Raw genomic sequence first — 27,587 nt, 5'->3', positions numbered from 1 at the left:
TAATTTACTTTAAATTTAACGCAATACTGATTTTTATATATTATATAATAGAATCTTAGTAAAATCTTAAAATTGTATGTGTTTTTGAGATTTTATTCATACGAAAGATCCATTTTATAAATAAATTTTATCACCGTAACATCAATTTATTATAAAAATGAATGCATTAATCAATTTTGTCCTCTATATTAACATAGACAAGGGAAATTAAATGAGGAAGTCTTAAAAATATAATCAAAGACATTACTTATGATAGGTGTGGTCAGTTTTTTTGGCATATGCTTCAGTAACTTGTTTTTATTTATAACCTTTTCTTTACAATAACTTCTAATTTTGTATATAAAAGTTCTTAAAAATTGAGTCAAGCTATCTTTTATAAACAAGAAATATACTTTTAGTTTGGTTAACAGATGACAATACTCAAGAAGAACAGCAAAAATTAATTTAAGACTTTTAAATATATTATTTAGTTGCATAAGTAGCAGACCCGCAAGAACTGAGGCGCCAGGTCCTGCAAAATTCTTATGAGATTCTTAGAAAGAGCTTCTTAAAAAATTCTTATGGGTGGACTCTAAATTCTTAGTTTATTTTATTTAGAAACCTTTTAATATTATATAATAGGTCCACCAGTGGCCAAGCGGTTCCGTTCCCTGAACACTGGAAGTTCGGTCGTGGGTTTGCGCCTGGCCAGGATGGGTTGGCCACATGAAGTTTTCAGGGTTTCCTCCACGTCTGTAATGCTTGAATAGGGACTAGATACGCTTAAAAGACTTTCCGGGTGGCATTATTCCCCCGCTCTCACGTAAGGCCAAGCAGTTAAAAGCTTCGGCCGGATTATCGGATGCTACCGCCATTGCTCTTTCGGAGTAATATAGCCGGGAAGGCTACATACTCCGTATAAAACCAATGAGATAGATAGAAGAATTGATTTAAACAAAAATGTTTACATATGGTAACAATAAATTACCTTGTAGTGTTAACTAAAGAGGGCTCTCGAACCCGAAACACGTCTTGACTAATGTAAAGAATTGGATAAAGGATGTTGAACAGTCTGGTGTTTTTTTTAAATACAATGAAGTGTTAGCTAAACGTGAATTTAGTTACAATTTTTTTCTTTTAATTTAATTTCCTTGTAGATGCACCTCCATATAAATTCAGAGAAGTACCACAGCAGATGATTGTGTTCTTTTTCTCTGTAATTTTTACTTTTCCCGGCTGTTATATACAGTGGCGTACCGTAGTGGGGGCGACACTTTTTAGGGGGCGGCAAACTTTCACAATAAATAATAATAATAATATCTTGTAAAAATTTGAAACATCCTAATCTATACTTGCATCGTGCCTATGATAGTGCTATCGTCCGGACAGTCCAGAAATCGGCTTGCCGGGTGAACTAGTAACTTTTTCATCCGAAGAGTTCGTGCAAAACCTGTTGACCTTTTTTTGGCTGTACGATTCATTCGCGTTCATATACACCACTAATATCCAATAAAACTATTTTAAACAGGTCGCTGCACTACCACTGAATTTTTCATTGCTTGTTCTGTGACAAAACTGAATTTTGGTCTTTTAAATTGAAATACCTAAATAAGGGGGACCGAAATTTTCCTCCGCCCCGGGAAGCTGACACCCACGGTACGCCACTGGTTATATATAACAGAGGGAAAGTATGGCGATCGGTCAAAAAATGACCTCCCCCCAGGATTTTTACATTTTTGGACTTAGGACACCTTGAAATGTCGAGAAATGCAAAAAAGTTAGGGGGAATTTCTATACGTATGTATGGATGTTTGTGTGTGGGGGGACACGATTTTGTTCACCCTCTTTTAAGCTTAATAGCTTCTGCGCTTTGTCGAAATTTTCCAGGGAAGTTTGTGCATTTAATGCTATTAGAAAGGTTTCGGCCGTCGTATTCAGCCCAAAACGTGAACGGCGGACCGTCGAGTGCCGTCATCTGGCAATTCTGGACGGTCGATAATGGCGGTCGCTACGTCTAGCATTGCGACTAGACGATCGGCTTAAACTTCTTCATTTGATTCATAAATGCTTAAATAATCATTATTTTAATAAAATAGGTCATAATTTTAACCCCAAATATTTCTGTATTTGGGGTTAAAATTATGACCTATTTTATTAAAATAATGATTATTTAAGCATTTACGAATAATATTTTAAAGAAACCGGCGATTTTAATCCACAAATTATTTAATTATTCAATTTTTTGCAAGCGATGCGAAGTGCCTATAGAATTTACATATATTTGCCTTCATAATAGCTTATCTTAAGGTAGTTTTGTTCTTCCACGGCATCTTCTATTATCAACAGGGTAATACGTTTGTAAATTTCCTAAAAATTAATTTTCCGAGCTGCTTTCGAATTTACATAAGCCTCTATTTTCCTCGAGAAAAATATGAGTCCTATCGTACGATAGGAGACACCACGCAAATTAAAAATAATTACAGGTAACCCCCGTATAATATGGCACTTCTATAGCACGGATTCACTCTAACACGGTTCGAGAATTGGGAACATCCCACGTATAACACGGTGCTTTTATACGGCAGCCCTCCAGTGTGGCATGACTCACTCCCGGTTTTTACTAATGATATTCCAAATAGTAAAAAGTATACAGACAAATGGAAATGTTTGGAATTAATGCATTATACTGTACTATTTTCATCGTATAAACTAGTATTCCAAGATAAAACAGGCCCATCAGTGACCAAGTGGTTTCGTAGAAGTTCGGTCGTGGATTCGCGCCTCGCCAGGACGGGCTGGCCACGTAAAGTTTTCCGGGTTTTCTCCACGTGTATAACGCTTGAATAGGGGCCAGTTACCCTTAACCTTAATTAGAAGACTTCCCAGAAGGCATCCCCTAAGCAAATCGCCCAAATGTTGCGTTGCAATACCTTAATAAAACAAACCAAGATAAAACAGGGTGTCATCCACGATAAAGTGAATGGTCCCTGTTTTATCCTAGGTCCTAGATTGTAAAAAGCGGGACGTTAGGAGGGCGATTCGACGTAATGTCAGATGAGTCACGTAATCGATTCCAGTCGACAACCATTGGTTTTCTAGCTTTCTGATGCCAACAGCCGAATGGCCGTTGACGTCAGTAACCTAGTGATAACGTGGTAGTCTACTGCTCCGGGTATTCGGCCGGATTGAAAATCCCCAGGAATTTTACGGGAAGGTGATCCGTCCGGATATGTCGGACTCCGTCCTCATGACCTGGCCGCCTCATCATGGGCCTAATGGGAGTCCAACCCCATAATGGGCTTGCTAAAAAAGGCCCTCTTAACACTCACAGAGCGAAAAGAGTTTTAAAAAAATGCTTTCTGACATTATCGATGATGATGCCATTAACCAATGATCATTTTACTTATCTACTAGCAGACTCTGACACGCGTTGGTATGGCTCAAAATGTATCTATTATAAATGTATAACATTTCTCCCGTGGGGGGTAATTTTTCGAAAAATCCCTTCTTAGTGTATATTCTGTTGACGTACTCTATTAAAACGCAATCAAAAACGCAAAAAACCGCATCTAAAATAGTATAGTAGAAGCCCAGTTCTTCACGGTAAGCCTTAATCCTGTCCATCTCCCACCAGTGGGAGGAATTTCGACACGTATATAAAAACACGTGAGTATTCGAATGCAGCGTTGTGTCAAAATTTCAAAGGAATCGGTAGGAACAAACGAACATTACATTTTTATTTATATAGATAGATAGAAGATGATCTGCTTTAGTTCATCCTCACAGAAAAGCATAATGCCTCACAGAAAAGCACACTTAGGTCGTCGTACTCGTAGCGCCATCTATTGGACATAAAAGCCTTAACTCTAGATGATATCTTTTAATTTATATAAATGTTAACGGAATAATATACAGCCTATGTCCACCCTGAAGTTCCATTCTAAATATCGGTGAAAGAATTTTTGAAATCGGATGAGTAGTTTCGGAGATTACCCCTACATCCAAACTTACAAACATTAGCTGTTTATAATAGTATAGATTTAGGCCTACTCTTGTTTACAAAATAATGACCAACGGCGATAGCAATAGTTATTTATCTCTGTGGGTGTAGATTCTTTTTCTTTACTCTTTCCACCCTGTGGGCACTAAGTGGGCCTCATTTCACAAGCCCATTATGGGTTCAGCCAGGCCCACAACGGAACGACCGGGTGATGAAGGACGGGGGCGACATATCCGGTCAGACCACACCCGAAAAATACCTGGGCCGTAATTTGTTTGCTTTAATTGCCATTTACTTTCTCGGCTGTTATAACAGTCGGGAAAGTAAATGGATTTTGACACGATTACAATACGGGGAAGTATTGTAATCGTGTAAAAATTTGACTTTCCGAGTGTTTTTGCAAATCTCATCGTTTTGACACTCCTGAACCCCCAAAAACCAAAAACAAAAAAATTCCGCGTTTGGGCGTTGGCGTCTATTTCGGATGGGATTAATTAAGAAACAAAATTTGATTTGATGACTTGTATATAAGGAGCATTGATGCTATTAAATTTTGGAGTATGGAACTCAAAAATATGGAGAGAAACAGGAAGTAGTGTCATATATTGAGTGGGGTCAAATCTGACATTTATGATATTTTTAAAAATTCATCTGTATCCTGAAAATTAAGTTTGTTTTTTGTCATTTTATAATAATAACATAAAAGTTATTTTTATAACATCTCGTAACATATGGCACCACACACAATTTTAACTTTCAGCTAGCATCATATTGTTTTTTAAACGATGTTATGTACTGATGTGAACATTACAATAATACTTGTATTATACTTATGGTCCTTTTTAATAAATGTTACAGTAGAAATATTTATTTCAGCTATGCAAGCAAGCCGTTGTAACCAGTTAATCTATATCTTTGCAAGTTATATATAAAAAATTAAAACTACAGTAACTTAAGACTAAATGTAATAATTATAAAGTTTTATAATTGTATTTATACGGAAACATTGAATGTGTACCGGAGTTTTAAACATTGTTTGTCTCTCTTAAAGACATCATTGAAGAGGGTCTGTGAATTCACAACAGCCTGAAATGCATATGATGTATAGGCCTAATCTATTTAAGAATATACTACAATAAAGTTTTAAGTAATAACTTAGAGTTGCTGTTAGAAAATCAACCAACACCGATTAAAATGATTTTATATACAATTGTTTTTTAAACTTAATAATTTCCATTTAAAAAATATTTATTATAATTCAACAAAATTACTCCTTTTAAGTTTTTGTTATTACTTAAATTTTATATCCTGTTATAATTAAAAATTAACGGTTTTCCTAATGATCCTCGTAAACTCCTGTTCGAGTGCAGAGAAAGTCGAGCAAGAGTCCTTGCCATCTTTTTTTCTATGTGTGAACGACGATAAAAGCAAAAATATCAAACTTGTTTGAACACTTCGGTTTGCTCTATAACAAAAAATTAATAATAAGTAAAATTAATAAACTATTTTTTTATATTTTTATTACTTTATTTCTTTTCTTTTCTTCTTATATAGTCTGCGCTTTGTCTTTAATCATCATTAATATTTTTAATTATTATATTTTAAATTTAAATACTTTTACTTAAAAATCTCACATTACACATATAAACTGTTATTTCGATTAAAATTGTATCTTAAGGTTATGTTTATTCCTTCGTCGCACAAACTATACATATTATGTTTAGTTTGATTTATTAACATTTTACTTACATTATTAAAACATCAAAAATAAAATAAGCAAAAAACTCAACTCAGTCAACCAGTTGTATGATTCCTACTGCTACCGACACAAGCCTCGACGCAGACGCACACGAGCGAAATCTAATGTCAACATTATTCGCTGTGAATCCCCGCTGCAAGCTTCAAAATTCCGATGCCAAGCCGAGGCTAACTCCAAATTCGTAAATTGAATAGACTAGTCCAGGCATGGCCAACATACGGCCCGTCTAATGAATCTATGTGGTCCGCGATTAATTTTTCAATATTAGCTACTCAAGTCCGAATGGCTCGGTGAGACATTCTGACGCCTAAAAAAGAAAAAGATCAACAACTCACTGTGTGTTTAGAGTTAACCCTCCATTAAAAATCTCTTAAGTACAGCGTAGAATGTTGATAAAGCATTATAATGTGAAAAATATATTTATAATCTCTATGTACAGTATAATTTAGTCTCTACGGGGTGACACCACAATGAGATCTCGAACCTGCTCAAAATCTTCCTAGGGCAGCCTCTGGTACGGCCCGTGAAAAAGTTTTCTTTCCAATTCGGCCCAGGAGCAAAAACAGTTGGCCACCCCTGGACTAGTCACTAGTTGTATAATGTTATTTGTTTAATTATGTACGATATAACGAATAAAATATCTAATTATTCTTAATATAATGTTTTACTATACGCCCAGAAAATTGCTTTTCGCTCCCTAAAATATAAATTGCTACTAATCGCCCCCAAACATGGAAAAACTCCCGCATGGGGCGATAACAGCCCCATGGATTACACGAATCCATGCTATCTGCAATAGTAATATTTCAGATTTTAATTTTGAGTATGTATTTTATAATCAACCGGAATCAACATCAGAAATGCAAGAAATTCTCGGAGTTTCGTTTTTCGGTGACGTACTGTACAAGGAAATACAATACGTTCGACGGAATGTTTAATTTCAACAACATTCTTTTGGCAATTTTCATTCTCTTTTGCTTGCTGACAGCTTACGGTTGGGCTAATATTTTGGAAAATCTTACTATGAGTCCTCCGAAATGTGATATACATTTTAATAATTTGCCGTACGGCAATTGTGGAATATATACTTTGACTACTATGTATGTCTTACATCTTTATATGTAATATAATTCTGATGAACATGTTTGTTGCCGTCATATTGGACTATTACGAAGAAGACGAAGCATCCAAAAAAAGTAATTTCTGGCGTGGTTGTGGATGATTTTTATAGAATATGGTCACATTTCGATCCCAAAGCGACTTATTGGATTTCATTGAAAGCATTACCAAAATTTCTAGGTTCCATAATTCGGGGGGGAAGTGTCTGCTCTGGAAACGGACGAAGCTTTGACCCTCCCGTCTATCATGGAAATAAAATACACTGCGTTCATGTATTGACGGCATTGATAAAACATGAAACGAGAGAAGATGAAAAAAACGAAAATGCAGAATGGATAATTGACCATATTTACGAGAAATTAAGTAATCACTTTATGAAAAAGTTTAAAATTCTAAACGAATTTCCCATTATCGACAAAATGAGTGTTGTTAATGATAAACAGAGACGAAGCAGTTAGAACGATTCAAAAGAATTTCATAAAATATCTAGAGGAAAATAAGTATATAGGAATGAAATCATTTCAGAAAATAGAAGCAGATATTTTCTTCAAATATCTGTTTGACTCAGAATCGGATTCGAATTAAATTTTATTATATTTAATTGTTATTTCGTTTTCAAAATTAAAAATAATAAAATTTAATTCGAAAACCATCATCTCGTTTATTTTTTAAGATATATCAACAACATTCTAAGAAATATGTCAAGTATAAAAATAATTATAGAATTAATATTTTTGTATTACCAATACTTTTACATTTTTGCACTCACGAGACGTTGAAACGTCGAGAAATGCAGAAAAAAAAAGTTGGATGTTTTTCTGTATGCATATGTGAAAGCATGAATTTTGTTACCCACTTTGAAGCTTAGTAACTCCTGTGCCGTTTGTCAAAATTTTCTGAAGTTTTGCAAGGGTGTTTGTGTACTAGGTGGAAATGTTTCTAGAAATTTTCGGGAAAATCGGATCACTGTTTTGGGCGATATTAAGGGAAGAGAACCTTATCTCAAAGAGTTTGCGAGTTGTGAAATCTTTTACTTATGCAAAGTTTTAGTTTACCAAAAAATAAATGGAAATTTCTTCTGAAATAAACAATTTTATAAATAACGAGCGGGACGGCAGGATGGCCGAGCGGTCAAAACTGCAGCCTACTGCTCTGGGGACCCGTAGTCGAATCCAGACTGGATCGAAAGAACTCCAGGATTTTTCAGGTAGTGGTTCGTTTGGAAATGAATCAGAAAACTTCATAGGAAGTGAACTTTCTGGATGTAACAGTTTTTGTAGCAAAAAAAGCAGTATTGTATCAAAGTGTGTAGAAAGCTTTATAACAGCGATACATGTATTTACCGGTATTCCAATGACTTCATAGCTCGTGAACTGGTAGTATAATATAGCCTTACTGATAAAAGCAGTCTCTCACTCAACTTACAGTTGACACAGAAAACAAGGGATCAGATTAATAATCGATGCAAAAAGTGATACAGAGGTTGGCGAATGCTTGTCTAAATCAAACAGATAGACATAAAAGGCTAAACTACAATTGAAGTAAAAAAAAGTGCTGTATAATGTCGAACAAAACTATAGCAAGGATGACAACACCATTAGCGAAAAAGTATAACATCTAAGTAGTGATTAAAAGGTTACCCTCGATTATACAGATAGCTAGAACAGACAAAATGCAGTGGCAGAAGTTATTAAAAAGCCAGTAAGCTATGTGATCGGATTGAGCTAAGGGAATAATGAGTTTTCTACATAGGATTAATTTACAGATCAATGAATCTCAGTGTCAAGAGCATTTCGAATCCATTACCCGATATCCCACGAACAGCACGATTTTAACGCAATAGGTACTAGAGAAAGAAGTAAAAGCATGTTGGAAACAATCTGTAGTACCTAGAACTTGGTATGATTGGTTCGGTTTATTTCTTCATGGCAACGCGACACATGGGTGATCTGCCGAGGGGATTCCCTCCCGGGAGGACTTTTGTGGTCCCTAATTAGGTTTCTAACATGAAGAAAACACATAGCCAGACCGTTGGCGAGGTGCGAACCCACGACCGACTAGTTCAGTGGTTTTATCCACTCGGGCACTGGTGGGCGACATTAATAATATAAGATTTATTATTAACTACTAAACATTATTAATGCAAGATTCGAAAAAACTGGAAACCAGGTGGACGGGAGTATTAGAAACAAGAAATTGGGAGGATTTAATTAAACGCTTTCAAGACAGAAGAATGAAGAAGGCAGTTTGATGTGTGAAAAATTAATACTTTTAACTGATCTGGGAAGCGATCATACGAGAATACTGCACATGAGTGGGGCTTGATTTTAACAAATTAGAACGAAAATGTATAGTTTGAAATATGGTTCAATCCGTCAAAAACGATATAAAATGTTCGAATTCAGTTTGAACAGTGACTTGTATTTGTTAAGAAGTTGAAGATGTCCTAAAACAGGACGAAAACGTTCCTTCGTGGTAGATTTAAACAGTTGGCTACCTGAAATTAAGCATTTAATACAGATAATACTATAGAACCAAAAACGCATGAAGTAACATTTACTAATTATTATCTAATCGTTTTCAAATTATATTATTATTACCAATAAATATATTTATAGTAATAAAAAGTAATTTTTAACAAATTTAGAATTTCAACCGAAATTCAAAATTTCAAATATATTAAAACATTATCCGACAGTAACGCCTCTAGTATCGAATAAATACATATTTGTAATAAAAAAGTAAATGTATGTGAAAAATTGCAATAAACTGTTTAACTATTATTTATAAATACGTAAAAATTACCTTAACGCTAAAATTTTTTAAAGTTAGATATTAATAAAGTGATTTTCAATTGGAAACCGTTCGCGTTCAATTAACAACGTCGGAGTCACGTGATATTTCCGAAGAAGAGATCGTTTTCCCGAAAGGTAAAAAGATGAAACGTTGATCAGTAAATGAATTTGTGAGGATATGTGACATTTTTGATCGTTTTATTTGATGATATTCATTATTAACAACTATTAATAATCACAAATCAAGCTTAACATTATTCGAGGTTTATTCATCAGGTAAAGGCGACGACGTCATTCACAATGAAGCATCTTCGGATGTAGAAGGGTTAACCAGGTTCAATTGATTGATTGATTGATTTGATGTTTAGTAAGTAATTATGATTACACGAATCTACTTATAAAAGTTTACGGAGGTGAAAAACATTCTTTAGACATTATTTGGTGATGGTGGTGTCACGTGCATCATTGTTTCCTTCTCTCAGCGAGAAGTGCTGTTGGAGTGTCTCGAGTGTTTTTGGCTTTTTATATTCTTCAAACTTTAATTAACGTTTTGGTTTGCCTTTCAAACTGTTTAGTCGTGTTAGAATTTATTTAATTATATCGAGTATTCATATTAGAACCTTGTGTGATTTCTATTGTTATCTGCACCAAGTGGTACTAATTCGCCAAATTAATATGGCTCCAAGTTAATAATGGAGTCTCAGTTATTATTCAAATGTGCTTTTAGAATAGTTATTTAATAAAAGTGTTTTTAACTACTAAAAAATAAATATTTCTGCTTTTTTTTTCTCATTGTTTAGATTATCTTACATCAGGCATGTGCAACCTGTGGGCTTAAAATGAGATCTGCCTTCCAGAAACTTTGAACCTCAAGATTCTTTTCTAAGTAGATAACCCTCATTTGGCATGTAACCAATAAAATATATTTTTTGAGCACCTGCTTTTATAAGATTGCACATTCCTGTATTATGCAAATTTAAATTTTTCATTTATTAATGTATACTGACTGAAAATTATTTATTATAGTGTTAAATTATAATTTAAGATTTGCTAAGGAACTTCATTTTTTCAAGTCTTAATTAATCAATTAGTTTAGATTTTTCTGTTTGTTTAATTATAAAATACTTTATTTATTCAAATTATATTTGAGATTTAAGTGAGATTTTTATGAATATATAAGTTTTTAATATAAATTCAGATAAAAGTTTAACAATGTTGACTATTACTTCTTTGTTTTAGATTTTGGAAATTTTATATATAGTGAAATAGCTAGTTTAAATCACAATTTTTTACGGCAATACATTAAATACTAATTATATTTCATTATGCATCAAAGTTATTTTTTATAACTAAATACTTCAGTAAGTATAAAGTCTGTATGCTTTTTTTTCTGGTATCTAGTTGTTGTTTCATTTACATTTTTTAAAATCCTTAATACAATTGGAGTGTTTTGAAATAAGAATTTTTTGAAAATATTTGTGGTAGATGTTTATACTGATAAATAAAAGTAAAAACAAGTAAGCAATTATGATGGAAGCTTGAAATATAATGAAAACAGATTCATTCAAATTAAAAGAATTCAGCTAAAATACTCAAAACACATTCTTTACAAGAAATAACATGATTTTTATTTATTCATATTTAAGTAAAATTGCCCCCTTATACTAAATAGATTTTTTGTTTCATTAATAATTTAACGCAGAGTAGTATTATGATAGAAAAAATAAAATTTTGATTGTATATTAGTTGCATAACAATTAATTGATCAATAACTGAAAACTTTATATTTTAAAATGTGCATTTTTGTGTTTTTATTTTTTGTCATATATAATAACTAAAAACTAGAGGCATATTTCTTATGCCTATAGTTTTGCTAGTAAATAACAGATTTATATTATATACTACAAATGAAATTTTTCAAAATTATCTATCCTTTTGTTTAAAAATTTTTAACTGCCAAATATCCACATCCTATATTATCAATAATAGTTACTAAAAAGTATGATAAAGTATGTTTATTATCAGTAGTGAAAAATTTTCTATTTTTATTTAGCAACTTCTTTGATCACATTTGCCTTACATAAGCAAATTATTGATCTAACAAAACTTATTTTAATTACATGAAGAGTATATTCAGTTTAATGCACCTCATTATTTCAAATCTGATTTGAAAATGCTGAAATATATGTTATATAAAATAGTTGTAAATGGCAACAAAAAGTAGCTATTCTAATTTGATACTGTTGATGGTTAAATTATATTGTTTTTGTTTGGATTATGAAATTTTATAATTTTAATTCTAAGTTAATTCTTGGATACATTGATGATTATATACATACTTGAAGAAAAATTCGTTTTAGTATACTAGAATGAGATTTCTTTGATTGTAATGAATACATGATTAATAATAATAAGTTTACATTTATTATTGATCTTAAAGATTACTAATGACTATCAAAATTTTTATATTTATTTTCAGAAATAGAAATTAGATAAATTTGTATGTATGTTTTATACATACATATTTAAATCTGTAATCTTATTTATTGCTTTATTAAACTATCATCAAAATAATTAGTCAACTAATTTTAAACTCTTTACATACTTTTAATCTTATTATACAAATTAAATTTAGCATAAGGATTTCTAAAATATATCTAATTTATAAATTGAATAAGATAATCAGAAATACTTTGAGCTAAATAAATTAAGATGACTAAATTTTAAAGTTTAATTTATTTTATTGTAATTGCATTTGAATAATTATAAATTACTTTAAAATGTAAATAAAATCTACTGGTAGAATTCTCAATTATATAATAATTATTTTAGATTTCTTGACTTTTTCGAAAATTGAATATTGTTGGATTATAGAAACACATTAGTTTATTGAGTATTACATACATTCTATTCTTATTTTCAGTTTTTGCTGATTATAATGTATATCATAATTGAAGGAAAGAAAACTACTATTTTTTTTTTAATAAATAGTTTTATTAATGATTGGGTATAATTACAATTGATTATGTTCATCTGTGTCAATATTTTCTACTTAAATGAAAAATTTTAACAATAAATTGTATTGATAGATGCATGAATTAGATTGCTTTAACAAATTTCACTATCAAAATCTTAGATTATAAATAATTCTAATTTGTGATTAATGAACTTTAGAGCTTGAGTTTAGTTTATGAATATATGTTTAGTGTTATGAATAAATAATGCACAAAATACTATACAATCTGTTTTTGATTAAAATGACAAATGTTAATAGATACTTTTGTTATCTGATATCAGTTTTAGTTAGTTGAAAAACATCAATTTTCTGGATAAATACAGAAACATTAATCTATTTATTCTTTATTAATCATTATTTTTCATTCATAATAGTTTGTAGAATTTATTAGTTTTGCAAGATGATTTATAATTTTTTTTTATCTATTTTCAATAAGATCTCGTTGACCTATCTTAACTATCCACACTGAATTTTAAATATTAGATTTTAGAATTTACTCTTTTACAATGATGAAATGTCCATTAATATTGATGATGATCTATAATTCAAAGTAAAATCATTTTACACATCTTTACCACAACACCGGAGAATAGTAATATATTAAAATCATTTTATATAAATATTTAAAATTTATATGGACTTTGTTAATAAAAGTATTAATTTTGCAATTTTTGTATAAATTAAATACTAATTACTAAAACACTTTGCATATATAAGTACTTAATGTATTTAAGCAATTATTAAATTATAATTTGTGTGCTATGAATTTCCTTTTTTAAAGAAAATTATATTGTGTAGATTATCATTTATCATGATAGATCCAAATATGAGAATTTTAAACTGAATAAATATATCTCAAATTATGACTGTTTAAAAAAAACAAATTGTGGCAAATAATAAATGATGCACATTTTAACAGAATGATGAATACTAATTATTACTACAGCTGTTAAATTTCTTAGTATTTTTATCTACATTTTAATTGTTTTTCATAATTTTTGTTAGCCAACAAAAGTGTATTAAATTTGTTCAAATCTATGCATGATATTGTATATTGTTTTGATTGGCTCAATTTGAGGATGACCCAAAAATCGGAAAATGCACAAAAAGTCACTTCCAGTAGAAATAGAACATGCAAGCTATGAATTTTCTCCTAGGGTTTTTATTTCTGCAGGAAATTTCATAAGCAGTCAACAGTAGACATGACAACTCAAGCTGAGGCAAGGTCACCCACACTAGTTTGATTTGTGAAATCTTTTTGCTTTTTTCCTTGATTTTAATGCATTTTATGTAACTTTCAACACGTTTTGAACTAATGACAAACATTCTCACACTGTAACAGCTGCTGATCTTGAGTAATCAATTGTTTTTGAATCTTTTGCTCAATAAAACTGTGTGTGTAGCAAACATGTGTTTTCCCAGTTGTTTAGTTGTTATAAATTGTTTTTTATTGAGACTCATTATATATACAAATTCATTTAAATTGTTTTTCAGAAGGTTTAACATGACTATAGTTTAAATACTTTTTAATAACTTCACAGTTAATGTATTTCATTCTCAAGTGAAAAAAATGCATTTTAGATTAACAACTTCCTGTGAAGTAAATATCAGTATAGTTGTCAAAATTTTCCACTTCTCTGTCATTATATTTGGTTTTGTTTTTCAGTGTTAAGATAAGATTGATATTTTAATGGATTGATTAATGGTTGTTTTGATTTGGGAAAATTTGTGACATAGTAAAAGTACTGGTAAATGGTAAACAGAACTTAAACTTTTATGCTGTTTTGATTTATAAATAGATTTTATTTGAATCTATCTATGTATTTTAACAAGTGGAAGGTGGTTTTCTTAATTGTTAATATTTTTTGTTGCTTCTATGCAATAACTTTATAGTTTATATTAGTATATTCAAATTATTATTCAGTTCAAAAGAAAAATTATAGGAAAAAACCTTAACAAAATATAAATACAAATATTTGTTTTAAATAGCATCATCTCAAGTGCATTTATATGGAATATTTTGACATAAGAATATAACCACAGAAAAATTGTCTTAATATATCATTGAAATGTTATTGAAATATTGGAAATAATGAGATCCTTATCAAAAATTTGTTGTCAATAGTCATTTCAAACAGAATAGAGAACTTTCCTGTTGTAATAATTTTTTTAAGTAGTTGAGCATCATATGATTTTATGGCTTTAAGAACTTCATTATCATTCCAACTAATAATTACATTTTTATCCATCATTTCAATAAACAAAGCAGTTTTAGTTTTCTAAAATATGTATTAAGTAACAAATAGTAACCTTTCAATGTTGTTCACCTATATATGTCATTTGTTGATCAGTAGTTTCTATATATCAGTAAATAATAACTAATGACCTATTTTTTACCTTTATATTCATGTTTTCCATCTTTAATCTGTTATATAAATTGCTTTACTAGGACCTTCTCGTATATTCTATGGATTTGTACTTTTATAATTTCTATTTATTCTTTTTATTGTTTGTTCAATATTGTAACTCATGAGAGTATGTAACCTTATAAATAAGAGGGTTAAATAATCTAACTTTTGTTTTTTGTTTCAGTTCTCTCTCTCTTTCTCTTTGAATAGTTTATTGCTACTATCAAACTCAGTGATGCAATAAATGTTAATTTATTCTAAGATTTTATAGAATCTACAATTTATCATTTCATTGATTTTTCTTTAAGCCTGTGTTTTATGAGCATTTTCATTTTGAATGTCAGATTTAATCTGTCCTATAGTTCATTTCTAGTTTAATACTTGATTTGTTACCATTAATGGCTGTAATAAATTGAGTTATTTTCTTACCTGTATTAAAAATATATAATTAATATAATAATAATAATATATATTACTAATAATTTTAGTAATTTTGTTAANTTTTTTTTTTTTTTTTTTTTTAATGTATATTAATAAACAATAGGTTAGTAGATTACTTTTTACCATCTATAAAAGATATAATCGGGTATTAAAATCTGGGATATTTCGCTACTAGTTATACTTTTGCATCTATAATTGAATTGTAAATACAACAGCTTGTAATTTATCTTTGAGAAGTTTCCATTTCCTATTTATTTTCTATTAGTGAAGATAATTTCTTATTTAAATTTAAAACAATTACTTTAAAAGTTCTAATTTTTTAAAAGTGTGTTTTTTTATGCTATTAAATTTCTAAATTTCCTACATGATTTTGTCTTACATTTAACAGTGGTTGTCTTGGAGATTTGAATTTCCAAAAATTTATATGCAGTAATGTTTTCTTTTTAATATTACAAATTTTAACATTTAATTCTTTCTTTTTTTTCTTCTACTACTACTATTTTTTTTTTAATATACCATATTTTCAGACAACTTTGCTTATTTTCAGATGATATTTCTGTTAATTTACTGAAGAATATGAACTTTAAAATTTGTCTTATTCAGGCATTTATATATTAGTAGTACCTCAGGATACGAAATTAATCCGTTCATAAACTGAGATCGTATCATGAAAACGTTGTAAGGTGAATCATTTTTCCCCATATGATTACATGTAAAACTAAATAATCCATTCCAACATGAAAAATACACTCAAATTAAAGCTAAGTAGTACATTGAAACAAAATAACTTTAGTAAGGAAAACACTGAAAAATGCATTTTGTAGTTGTAAATATATAAATAACCATAATAGAATAATAATTGATTTTAAAAATGTAGTTTTATTTGCACTTTACCTTTGAGGATAGACAACAGTGGAGGTGTAAACTGGTGGCGGAGGAGAGGAAGAAGGGAAATGATACTAAAACTTAACTTACATAACATAATGTAACAATAAGTTAAAAATAACTTTACACTTAATTTTTTATCTTTTCTGTTTTATATATATTTTTAAAATTTTTTATTCACTGCTTTTTTCTTTCTTTCCTTCACTTCCACCGGCACTTTCATTGGATAGAGGTAGATTTGCCTACTTTTTAAAATGTTTCTAAAATGACTTAGGCAAATGTCATTAAACTGAGCAGCAATACAGCCAGTGTGAACCTTTTTGGGATGTTACTTTTCAATAAAATCAGTCATTTTTTGATAATGCCTCAAGATTTCCTTTATTGAGCGAGATCCTTCCGCGACAAAACAAACACGCGGACTGAGACCGATGAACAGAAGGAACACATCATCATGGCAGTGGTGCTGGAAACTAATTTATGTAACATTGTATGGTGAGTTTTTATTCATACCGTGGAGCAAAAATATATTTGAATTTCATGTCATATCCTGAAAATTTTGTGTGCTGAAGCATTCGTATCCTGAGGTACTACTGTATTAAGATTTGGGATTTACTTATGGTAACAGTTATAAAAAATTTTTATCATAGATCTAAATAAATGTCTATATTAGTGTTCTTTATATGCAGTTTCTTTTCTTTGTACTTTAGCAATTTTTTACTTTAGTTTGTAAAACATTAAAATATTATTTAGAACTAGGCAAAAATGCCCAAAAACATTTGAAAGATGAGTTTTTTTTTTGTAATGCTACACTCCAATTGATGAATTAGGGATTGTGATAGTGATTGAATTACAAGTTGGACTTGTTTTCTTCTTTAGTTATTAAACTGCAGAGCTATAAGATTAAGTTAAATCTTGAAAACATAAGTTTTTCCTTCCAAAGCTTATAATGTAGAACTTTTTGAATTAAAACCATCAGTTTATTTATCCATTACTTTAATGTTTATTTTTCAAAATAATAATAATTATATTGACTAAAACTTTTATGATTGATAGATTTATACTGTATTTGTTTAATAGGCATATAAATTAATGTCCTGTTTGTATAACTGAAATAAACTAATTATTGATAAATGACACTAAATATGTTGTCATTTTTCAAAAATTCCTTTCCAGTTATTTGCCTTATTTTCAAATTATGATAATTTATTTAAACAATAAAGTTCAAATACACACTCTAAATGTGTAAGAAGCCAGAAAATGTTTTAATTTTAGAAAGATTAACATTTTTGGAACATTTACAATTCCATCATCAGATCTGTTTGGTACAAAAAAGACAATTGGGATTTCCTAATTATATAATGTGTGTTTATGTTTAAAAGACATATATTTTATTTTTGAATGTTCAGTTTAAAATGATGTTGGTTTTTTTCTGTACTAAACAAATTTGACAATGGAATTGTAAATGTTTTCAAAAACATTTAACAGTTCATTGTTTTCCATGTCCTCTGCACTTGTAAAGCTGGATAATGTGATGCGTGCAATCAGTGGCTAAACACATTAACCATCTTCACAAGCACAGAGGACACAGCAGTTTTGGGGGAGAATGCTAAAATTATCGAGAACATTGTACCCCCAGCCCAGTGATTAACAGCTGAAAAAGCAGAAAGTAAAAGGGAAGTGCCTAAACCATAGAAATTTGGAATCTTTTCCATTGACATGGAAGTAGACTTCGTTTAACGGATTGGGACTGTATGCATATACACAGTTATGTTTCATTTCTTGTTAGGTTCAGATTGCTTCATGTATATATTATTGTTTATAGAATCAAGTTCTTGAACTTGTTTGGATGTTTTTGTTTAATCATTTTATTCTTTTGAGTTTGATAGGTCATCAAATTGATAGGAATAAATTTGATGACCTATCAATTATGCTAAAAATGTTAGAATTTTTTAATAGGAAATTTGTTTTTGATGTTGGGTAGTAAAGTATTGAATAACTGCAAGAATACATTTATTTTGATTTGTTGCCTTAATTATTCTTTTTTTATCTTATTAAATAAAGAAATGTCTGATTATCTATGTATTGCTTTTATATTGGTGAATAATCTAATGACAATTTTATTTTATTTAGGATCATTGATTGATTAGATAAATAGATGTTGTTTTGGGAATATACAAGTAGAATGAATGGTTATGCTGCAAACAAAGTACAAATTTTGTCCATAATAATAACTTGTAAATAATGACACCATTTTGACATAAGAGAGGTTTTCTGGAACAAGTTACTCATAAATTAGGATCACACTATATTTAAAACAAATGTTTGGTACAATCAAAACAATAACATCTTTTAAGAAATGTTGTTGTGAAACATTAGTGGACAGTTTTGAATAATTTATATTATTTATTGAACAGTGATGATTATGCTATGAAAAAAAGTTTGTTGTACATTCATTCTTAACTTTATCTGTTTTATATTACAATTAATTTTACTACAGTAGAAGTTTGTTAATTTGGCATCTGTGAGACCAGAGTGATGCCAGATTATTGAAAATGTTGGATTACTGAGCATTTTTGTACTTTTGCAAAATTGGATGAGTTATATGCAATCTGTAGCAGATGTTGGCATATACAGGTAGCCCTCGGTTTACACCGAAGTTCTGTTCCTAAAAAGCAGGCACAAATCAAATTGGCGTAAAATGAACCCATATTTACAGCGAGGTATAGGGTTAGGTTCTACATAAGTGAAAAATAAGCAAATAATTTTGTTTATTAATACAATATAATACAAAATACATACATCATAAATTTAATATGTATTTTATGATAAAATAAAATGTTTTTATTAAAAAATCTTAAGAAAAATAAATGGTATTTCAAAGTTTCGGATCTCTTACATTTTTCGGAAAAAGTATCCATTTGTAATTGTTTAGATTTTTGTTTTCTTTCATTAATAATTTCGGAATATGGTCAAATGGATGGGATGATGCTCCTTTTTACATTTGCACTTCGCTTCCAATCATTGTCTAACTCACAAAGTTCATCCGTCAAACTTTCCATAGTTGAAAGGATACGCTAACCCAAAATAGAGCTAAAGATGTGCGGAGATGCTGGTTGGTCAACTGCCAGCTGCTGTAGCGCATATATAAGGTCAGTTTGGGCGGAAAAATTGAAGTTGGTTTCGTCTCGCTAAGGAGAGTTAGATATCATCTGACTGACAAGAAGTACATATTGTCTGGCCAATTAGAAGGTGTTGTCTGGCCAACAAGAAGTAGATTTCGTCTCACTAACGATAATTTGTGATTGCTGGAAGTGCTACTGCATCATAAGGTATTTTTCTGAATGAACTGATATGGTATACAAACTATTCTCGTTCATTAGAACTCTGGATTCGGACGACATTTATGTGACTATTAAGTTTAATAACTTGACTCTTGGGAACCTAAACGTTTAGTATTTTAATGTTAATTTAATGCAAATGTATACATACCCAATAATAATAAACAGAAAAAATAAATATATTCAATAACAATCTTTGTTTTAACCAATGTACAATGTCACAGCACAGTAAATATGTCAATACTGAAATGAAAATCAGTCTGGCATATGGAAAATCAGGGAATTACACTGCATAATGGTGAATTGCGCAGTGGCATTACTGTGAATTGGCATAAATTGAGGGCTACCTGTATTTAATATTTAAGTTCTAAGTTTCATGCAGTTACAACCACAAAGCATATATTGTGTAGTATTTATTTCTTGGCACAGTTTTGCATACTGTTACTAAAACGAATGTATAGAGGGGTATACTTACAAACCAAATGACATGACTCATTCTAACAGAAATGGTATTCCAAATATATTTTATGTAAATAAGTTAAGTACACAATTTGTCTCCATAAAATCCTAATTTAAAGTTGTCTGCTGGAAGAATAATGTTGATTATGCAAACATAAGGTAGGATAATGGAAATAATTGGCCAAAGTAACATAGAGGATATAACTCCTTTCCTCACATTTTAGAAAGTGAGGATATTTCCTCACTTTCTAAAATGTGAGGAAAAATTTTCTGTCAAAGAAGTGTCTTGAATTGCTTTGGGAAAGAATTGACAAGGAACCAAATAACATTAATTCTATAGGGGTAGGAACCACTAGACGATACCTTTGTTTTCTCATTATCTGGAGAAAAATTTCCAGCTTCCACTCTTGATGGCCCAAGCAAAAACTTACTTTGTATATAAGCATGTGTAGTATGCAACTTAGCAATGTATAAAAGAACATAGTTAAACTGGGACAGAGCACTATTTTTCACTCATGCTAGTCAGTTTGAAACTGGTGAATTGTAAGATATTGGAACTGATTTTCTTCTGCTAGATTCTTTCCATAATCAGAGACATGTTAAGTATTGCAGAATTCTTGTTAAGTATGGTTATGCTGTGATGCTAGACTTGTTTCTAACTACTACTTGACTCTTCCCATAGCTAGAATTCTAACTATGTAATTCAATCAGCTTATTTTGTCTATTTTAACTTCTGCTAATGATGTCATTGTTTTTATCTCATTGAACAATTTGCAAGATGGCTGCTTGTGCTGGACTAAATATATTTTTTTATAATGAGCATAAAATTATGATCATTTATCATATCATAAAACTATGGTGGTTGCCATTTACCATTTTACACATGATCAGTCTAAATTGCTAACTCAGCACATTGTTCAAGGCTCCTAGCCAATTAGACTTCTTACTTTGCATTTTTCATTACTGAACAGGACCCAGATTAAATTTAAAATTGCAACATTTCAGTTTCATAATATTCTTTGTATTTGTAATATCAATATTGTTTGTTTTTAGTCAAAGTCCAGTTCTGGCATTTTAATGAACTCTGGTGTGAGTTTTTTTTTTTTTTTTTGTTAGTAGTAGTTTAAGTTTGGAGCTTCTACTGTATATGTACAATTCACAAAAACTACATTGAGTACATGTATGAGAAACTGTTTTTAGCAGCATTGCCCTCACTTTGGCCTATGAGAACGAAAATACATCAGTTACATATGTTACTGAACACACAACAGTTGATCTAACTCTAACAAGCAATGTTCATCCAGTAGAATATAATATAGACTATGTATAATTTATCATATTATACTGCCAGAGAGTATGATATTAACATACTTCTACTCTATATAAAATTAGCAACTCTATATGAATAAGGGTATTTTAATGATTGTCAATATACAATATATTATCTAGATATATTATTTACATTTGTTTCTAAATATTTGGGCAGTGAAAACATCATAGTTGAGAATTTATAAATTATTGTAAAACTCTTTAGTGAACAAAAAGAGATATTATGTAACTAAAAACCTTTCAAAGAATAATGTATTGCTTTTTCACTCAGCGTTATCATAAAAATATTATCTGTGTTAGGCTAGTGCTAACTTATAGAATGCATAATCCATTTATATATTCTATAATCAATCATTTTAAATAATTAAGCTATATGTAGAAAAGTAATTTCATAAAACTTTTACTTTTCTTTAAATAAAAATTTTTATTCTAAATTATTTCTGATAAACTTATTTAGAATAAATTTAATTTACTAATACTTATTTTTAAATATTTAATGAAAAGTAAAATTTAGAAGAGAAAAATAGAACAAAGACTTGTGTAACTAATCAAAGTACAAAATGAATAGGCCTGTTTTATCTAATGAAGATGATGGAAAAATTATATGAAGTGTTAAATCAATAATTGTTGATAGAGATAAGCTAAGTCTGTTAAATATGTCAGAAACTTGTCATTTAATTGTTGAATTAATTCTGTAATTGAAAAAACAGGTTTTTTGTTGTTCTGTTTTAGTTTTAGTACAACAACAAAAAAAACTATTACTGGTAATTATTGAAGTCAATGTTATCATGAAATAGTGTCCTTAGTAATTTTCTATTTCATTTAATCTGTGAAATATTTTAATGATATACTGAAAAGTTCTGTCATTAATCAAACTTAATTTAAATGAAATATAATTTTATAATACATCCATTTCTGTTTTTTTACTGATTTGTTTTTCACATGATTTATTTTGATTTAATACATTTCAATAAATTTACCTTTTTAAAAATCATCATTTGATTTTAATTCTAAAAGAATTTTTGTTTCCTTTTCTAGAAAAAATTGCTTTCTTTTTTAAAAAATCTTAAAATTTGCATTTAAAAGCTGCTACATACACTCAAATAAATTTTAAGATTTGGTTGTTTTTTATGATTTATTTGACAAGTGTAGTAAGTCAGTCTTTCACTTCATTATCCTGTGAATGGAGCAGCCAGAAAGCTTAAATTTGAAGTTTGACAATTTGTTTATATGATTGTATTTCTTTTAATATTGGGCTACCAGTGGCTGAGTGGATAACACTACTGAACATTGGATTTTACCTGACCAACTGGCTGGCTGCAAAGTTTTCCAAGTGTTCTTCACACATGTAATTCTTAAATAGGGACCAGTTTACCGTGAGGCAAGTCCCACCTTGTCAGATTGCCCATTTGTTGCATTGCCTTATCCCATCAACCCAATTCAATCCTTTCAATATGGAATAGTGTTTGTCATGTCATTTGGTTTTAAAAGCTAGAGGTATTTTGGCATTTAATTGAAAGTCAAATTAAAATAAAATTTGTGCAAATAATATAAATTTATTAAATTTTTCTGACAAATTACAATTCTCTTTTCTGATTCATTAACTAAAATTAAAATATTTTGTTTAAACATATCCTGTTATACAAAAAGGTATTAATTGGTATATTGTATTATTTTTACTGGTTTTAAAAGATCTTGAACTAATCTTCTATTTTCTTTATAGTAAATACTTCTGTTGAAACTGTTGGCTGAATAACCTCTACATAGGTAACAGCAACAGTATGTTAACTTCAACACTAAATCTTCCAACTATAGGTTCTTGTTCAGATATTGACTTAAAATTGTTCTGCATAGACTTTGTCATCTTTCATGTGAAGTTTTCATGATGTAAAAAACAGAATTTGGTATATTTTAGTCACTTATTATTATTATTATTATTATTTTGACAGCTTGCAGTCAGTAAGATGATGATATTTGTTTATTCAAAATTCTCCATAAATTTTTTTTATTGATGATAAATCTGGGCTGCTAGGTGACCAAGAAAGAACAATACATATTTTGCTGCAAGCCATTCTGTAGTCACTTTTGCCATATGAAGCCAGGCATTGAAATGCTGAGATTGTCTTTGAGAATTTTGATGTAATCTTTGGCCTTGTTTTTTTGTTGCATTATATCCTTTACAAAACTCAAAGCATAATATGCCCTTTTTATCTGAAAACATTTCAACTTGGTTTTATTAAAACAGAATCTGAAGTGAAAGTTTAAAATAAACTTCTAAACAAAGAATACAATCTTACCTTAGTAATAGGTGTTAAATTTCACAACTATTATAATTAAATCACATATGTTAATTAGCATTGGCTATTGCAATGAGTTCTTTTTTCACCTCAACTGTATCAACAGTTGAGGTGAAAAAAGAACTCATTGCAAAACATGAAAATGGTACCCTGTGGCAGATCTAATGGCCATGTTTAAGATGCCTAAGTTGATCGTGTACAACCAATAAGTGCATATTTCACTGTATGTTTCACTTCAGTAGATGATAAACTAACAAAACTTTTTGCTTGACCAGAAATTGAATTGTTACCAAACTGGAATAAATATCCACTCAATGATTTCCTATGTCTAGACTCTCGTAGTCTGGTTAACAAAATATCTAGATTCAATATCTAGAATCAGCTTAGTCTGCATTAACAAAGCAAATCACATCCAGTTTCTCACCAGCTGAAATATATAATTTAAATTTAGAGTTTGTTTAAGGTAATTTATCACTCTCTTAACTGCATTCTAGTCCTCCTGTCAAGGATTATGTACTCTTCTGCATAGAATTTCAATTACAGCCAACTATATCAGGAAGTGTAGTCATCTATATATAAAAATGAATGTATGTCTGTCTGTCCTTCGTGCATTACTACGCCATTTATCAGATTGCCATGAAACTTTGGGAAGTTTTTAATACACTCCCGCAAAGGTTTCTGGCATAGTACATTTATCCTACAATAGATGGCGTGCGTGTATACGAGCATTTCAGCACAGTTAGGAGCTGAAACTTGAAATTTGGTACACAGTTAAGCTGGATGCACACATGCGGCAAGGAAAAGTGGTGTTGCAAACGCATCTTTGCTGCACAGTGGCATTCCGCTTACATTTCGGCGCGTGCGTTCAGTATTCAAGATGGAAAATGATACTAATACTGTCGCCATCCACGTGTTTACAAATTTTGTTTTGTACGGCTTGCTTTATTTAGTTAGAAGATTTTGGATTAGAGATATTTTCTTTGATTGATAAAGAACTGGTGTATAAAATACACTTATTCCTTGATAAAGAATACTATTTTGAGTAAGATTTGGTTGTTTTGTTCTTTGAATTAAATTATATATGATTATTTGTGTTAAATTTATTATCCTTTCCTCTTTATTCTGATGTTAGTTATCTCAGTTAACTGTGTCGAACTTTCTGTCATTAAAACACCACATGATTGTATTTTCTCACGTGACTACTGGACAAATTGTTGTTGGCTGATAGAAACTCGTCTTGCTGCAAAAGATAAAATTCAACCAACCTTTGCGGCACGAGAAAAGCGGCACAAAATCAACTTCTGTGGCGAGAAAAAATGACATCATCCTGCCGCTTTTCCTTGTCGCGCCACATGTGTGCATTGGTGCTTTGGGGTACGTCATGAGAACACACACTAACAAGGGATTTTTTTGGACACCCCCTCCCTGCAGGGAAAGTGATAGGATTAAGGCTTCGACAATTGAAGTGTTAGGAGAAAGCAACGTGCAAGATTTGCAGATGCAGTTTTTTTGCATTAACTTGAACATAATTTTAGACCCATCTAAAAATTTTCTAATTAGTCTGGAAACAGGGGAACCTAATCCTTGCATTCTGTGAAAACGTGTAAGATTGCCTGTAATGTAATAATCTTAATCTTTGCTATTGTTACTTTTTGCCCAACAATGCCGGGCTTATCTGCTAGTAGTTTTATATAATAGTGCTCCTATTGCTTATCTGTGTGCATCATTATGTAATAAAAAATTACTCTCATTATCACGTTTCGGATAATTCATATCCATTGGAGTAGATATTCCTTTAGCATCCTTTTAATCCACATTTTTCAATGATCTGATTGATTTTTGTATTCTGATGCAATAAGAAGTTTTTATTCTCTTTTCATTAAACCTGAATTCCTAAATAGTATCTGATGTCTCCTAGATCTTTGATTTCAAAGCTTTTAGCTGTCTCTCATCAACATAAATAATTGTTAAATTGTCAACATACATCAAAATATATATTTAATGTCCCTTCTTGAACTTAGAATATAAACATAGATTGGATCCTTGCTTTAATAAAAGTTCATTTATTTTAGTGTTACAACATTGGGCTGATTGATTGAGTCCCTGTAGCAAACATTGTAACTTGCATGCAAGATGTTCTTTTCAGTTTGATATGTTCTTCAGGTTGTGACATACATATTTCCTCTTCAATGTGCAGTCTTCGCATCAAAGTCCTTGACTTTTATTTTTTGTGTGGTAGCATATGTAACAGGATTCTAAAAGAACTTTGTTTTGTGACTGGAGCATATTTTGCATTTTACTCTGTCATATTTGAGAGTATCCCTTAGCAACTAATTGTACTTTGTATTTATGGACATCCTCACCTACATTGTACTTGACCTTAAACACTCATTTACAACCACTAGATCTATCTGTAGATAATTCAGTGAGTTTCCATGTCATCTGTTTCTCAAGTGATTCTATTTCTTCATTTACAACTTCTAACCATTTTTCTTTTGAATAGGTATCTTGTCTAAATCATACCATGTTTCTTGTTCTGGAATTGGTGCAGTTTGAGCATATCTATATATATAACCCATTCAACGGGTGTCTGTCCCTTAACCGTTTGATAACGTGCACTAGAGGCGCCCCTATCGTGTGTCATATTTCAAACATTCAAATTAACATTTTTAATTATTATTATTCATTTGGCCCATAAATTATTATTTGGTCAATATAACAATATAAATAATTCAGTATATTTGTAATAGGAATTTATTATTTCAGGGGCTTATATCTAGCGAAGGGTCGCGAGTAGGGGTATGGTTCCTTTGACTTTATTGTTCGCACAGGGGCTACAGTTTGGGGGTCACCATCTCTTCATTCAGAGGGTAAACCTTACCATTGGGACTTTAACAGAGCTGTACAGCATATTGATAGGAACAAAAAAGTCAAAGGAACCGTGCCTCATGGAAATTTGTAAATAACGCCCACTGGGGGGTGTCCCAGGCTACTAGTATTACATATCTTGCTAAGATACCTTTATTTTTCCTGGAAGATACTCTGATTGGAGTCTGCAATATTATCATTAGTTGCTGCCCAAGTTCTTTAGCTTTACCTTGGCTTTCCTTTTTTTCTTTTCTGTCCTGTATCTTTGATTGCCCTTTCAAATCTGTATTTGTAGTTTGTTAATTTGGTAAATCCAAGTTAGAGTTCCTTTCTTGTTCCATTTGTTTATCTGAAGATTTTTGTATATCTTTCTTTAGTGATTGGTCTTAAGTCAAAGTATTTTTGGAGCAATATTCATCTTTAATGTTACTCTTGCTCACAGTACTTGAGTTTCTGGAAACAAAACTCCTGTCACCTGTGTTTCACTATATCCTACTAAAATTCCTTTGTTAGCATGAGCATCTCACTTTGTGCACCTTTTTTTTGGAATATGTATATAGGCCTTACCTCCAAATGTTCTTAAATGTAGCAAGCTATTGAAATTGCTACTCCCCAATAAGTTTTAGGAAATTTTGTATCAAACACCATACTTCGGGCACTGTTGTAGTGTTCTGTTTTTTGTCTTAGCAATTCCATTCTGTTTTTGGTTTCAGCTATAGTAGTTTGAACTCATTCCTATTTTTTCATAAAGAATGCTAGTGATGTTAATCCATTCCATTATCATTTTGAAATGTTTTTAGCATTCAGCCAAATTTTATTTATGTAGCAATGTGTTCTTTAATTTTCTTTTTTTACCTCATCTTTGCCATGAAGAATATTGTTGAAGAATGTTGT

The 27,587-nt window shown here is 30.4% G+C and overlaps 1 protein-coding gene across 4 annotated transcripts in view; it reads left to right on the top strand.

The window, feature by feature from the left end:
* The first annotated feature begins 9,810 nt into the window (after positions 1-9,810).
* Positions 9,811-27,587, top strand: part of LOC111629082 (protein lingerer-like) — a 90,957-nt gene continuing 73,180 nt past the window's right edge. For 3 of the 4 annotated variants that reach the window (XM_023372943.1, XM_023372942.1, XM_023372944.1), the window contains exon 1: positions 9,811-10,019. The gene's annotated coding sequence lies outside the window, so the exon portion shown is untranslated. The remainder of the gene's footprint in view (positions 10,020-27,587) is intronic. The other variant, XM_023372941.1, reaches the window with a different exon arrangement.

The sequence above is a fragment of the Centruroides sculpturatus genome, unplaced genomic scaffold (genome assembly GCF_000671375.1).
Source record: "Centruroides sculpturatus isolate CEXI.00-Female unplaced genomic scaffold, Cexi_2.0 scaffold411, whole genome shotgun sequence".
Lineage (NCBI taxonomy): Eukaryota > Metazoa > Arthropoda > Arachnida > Scorpiones > Buthidae > Centruroides > Centruroides sculpturatus.
Note: the sequence above shows the minus strand (reverse complement) of the source record. Positions and strands in the feature narration are given on the sequence as shown.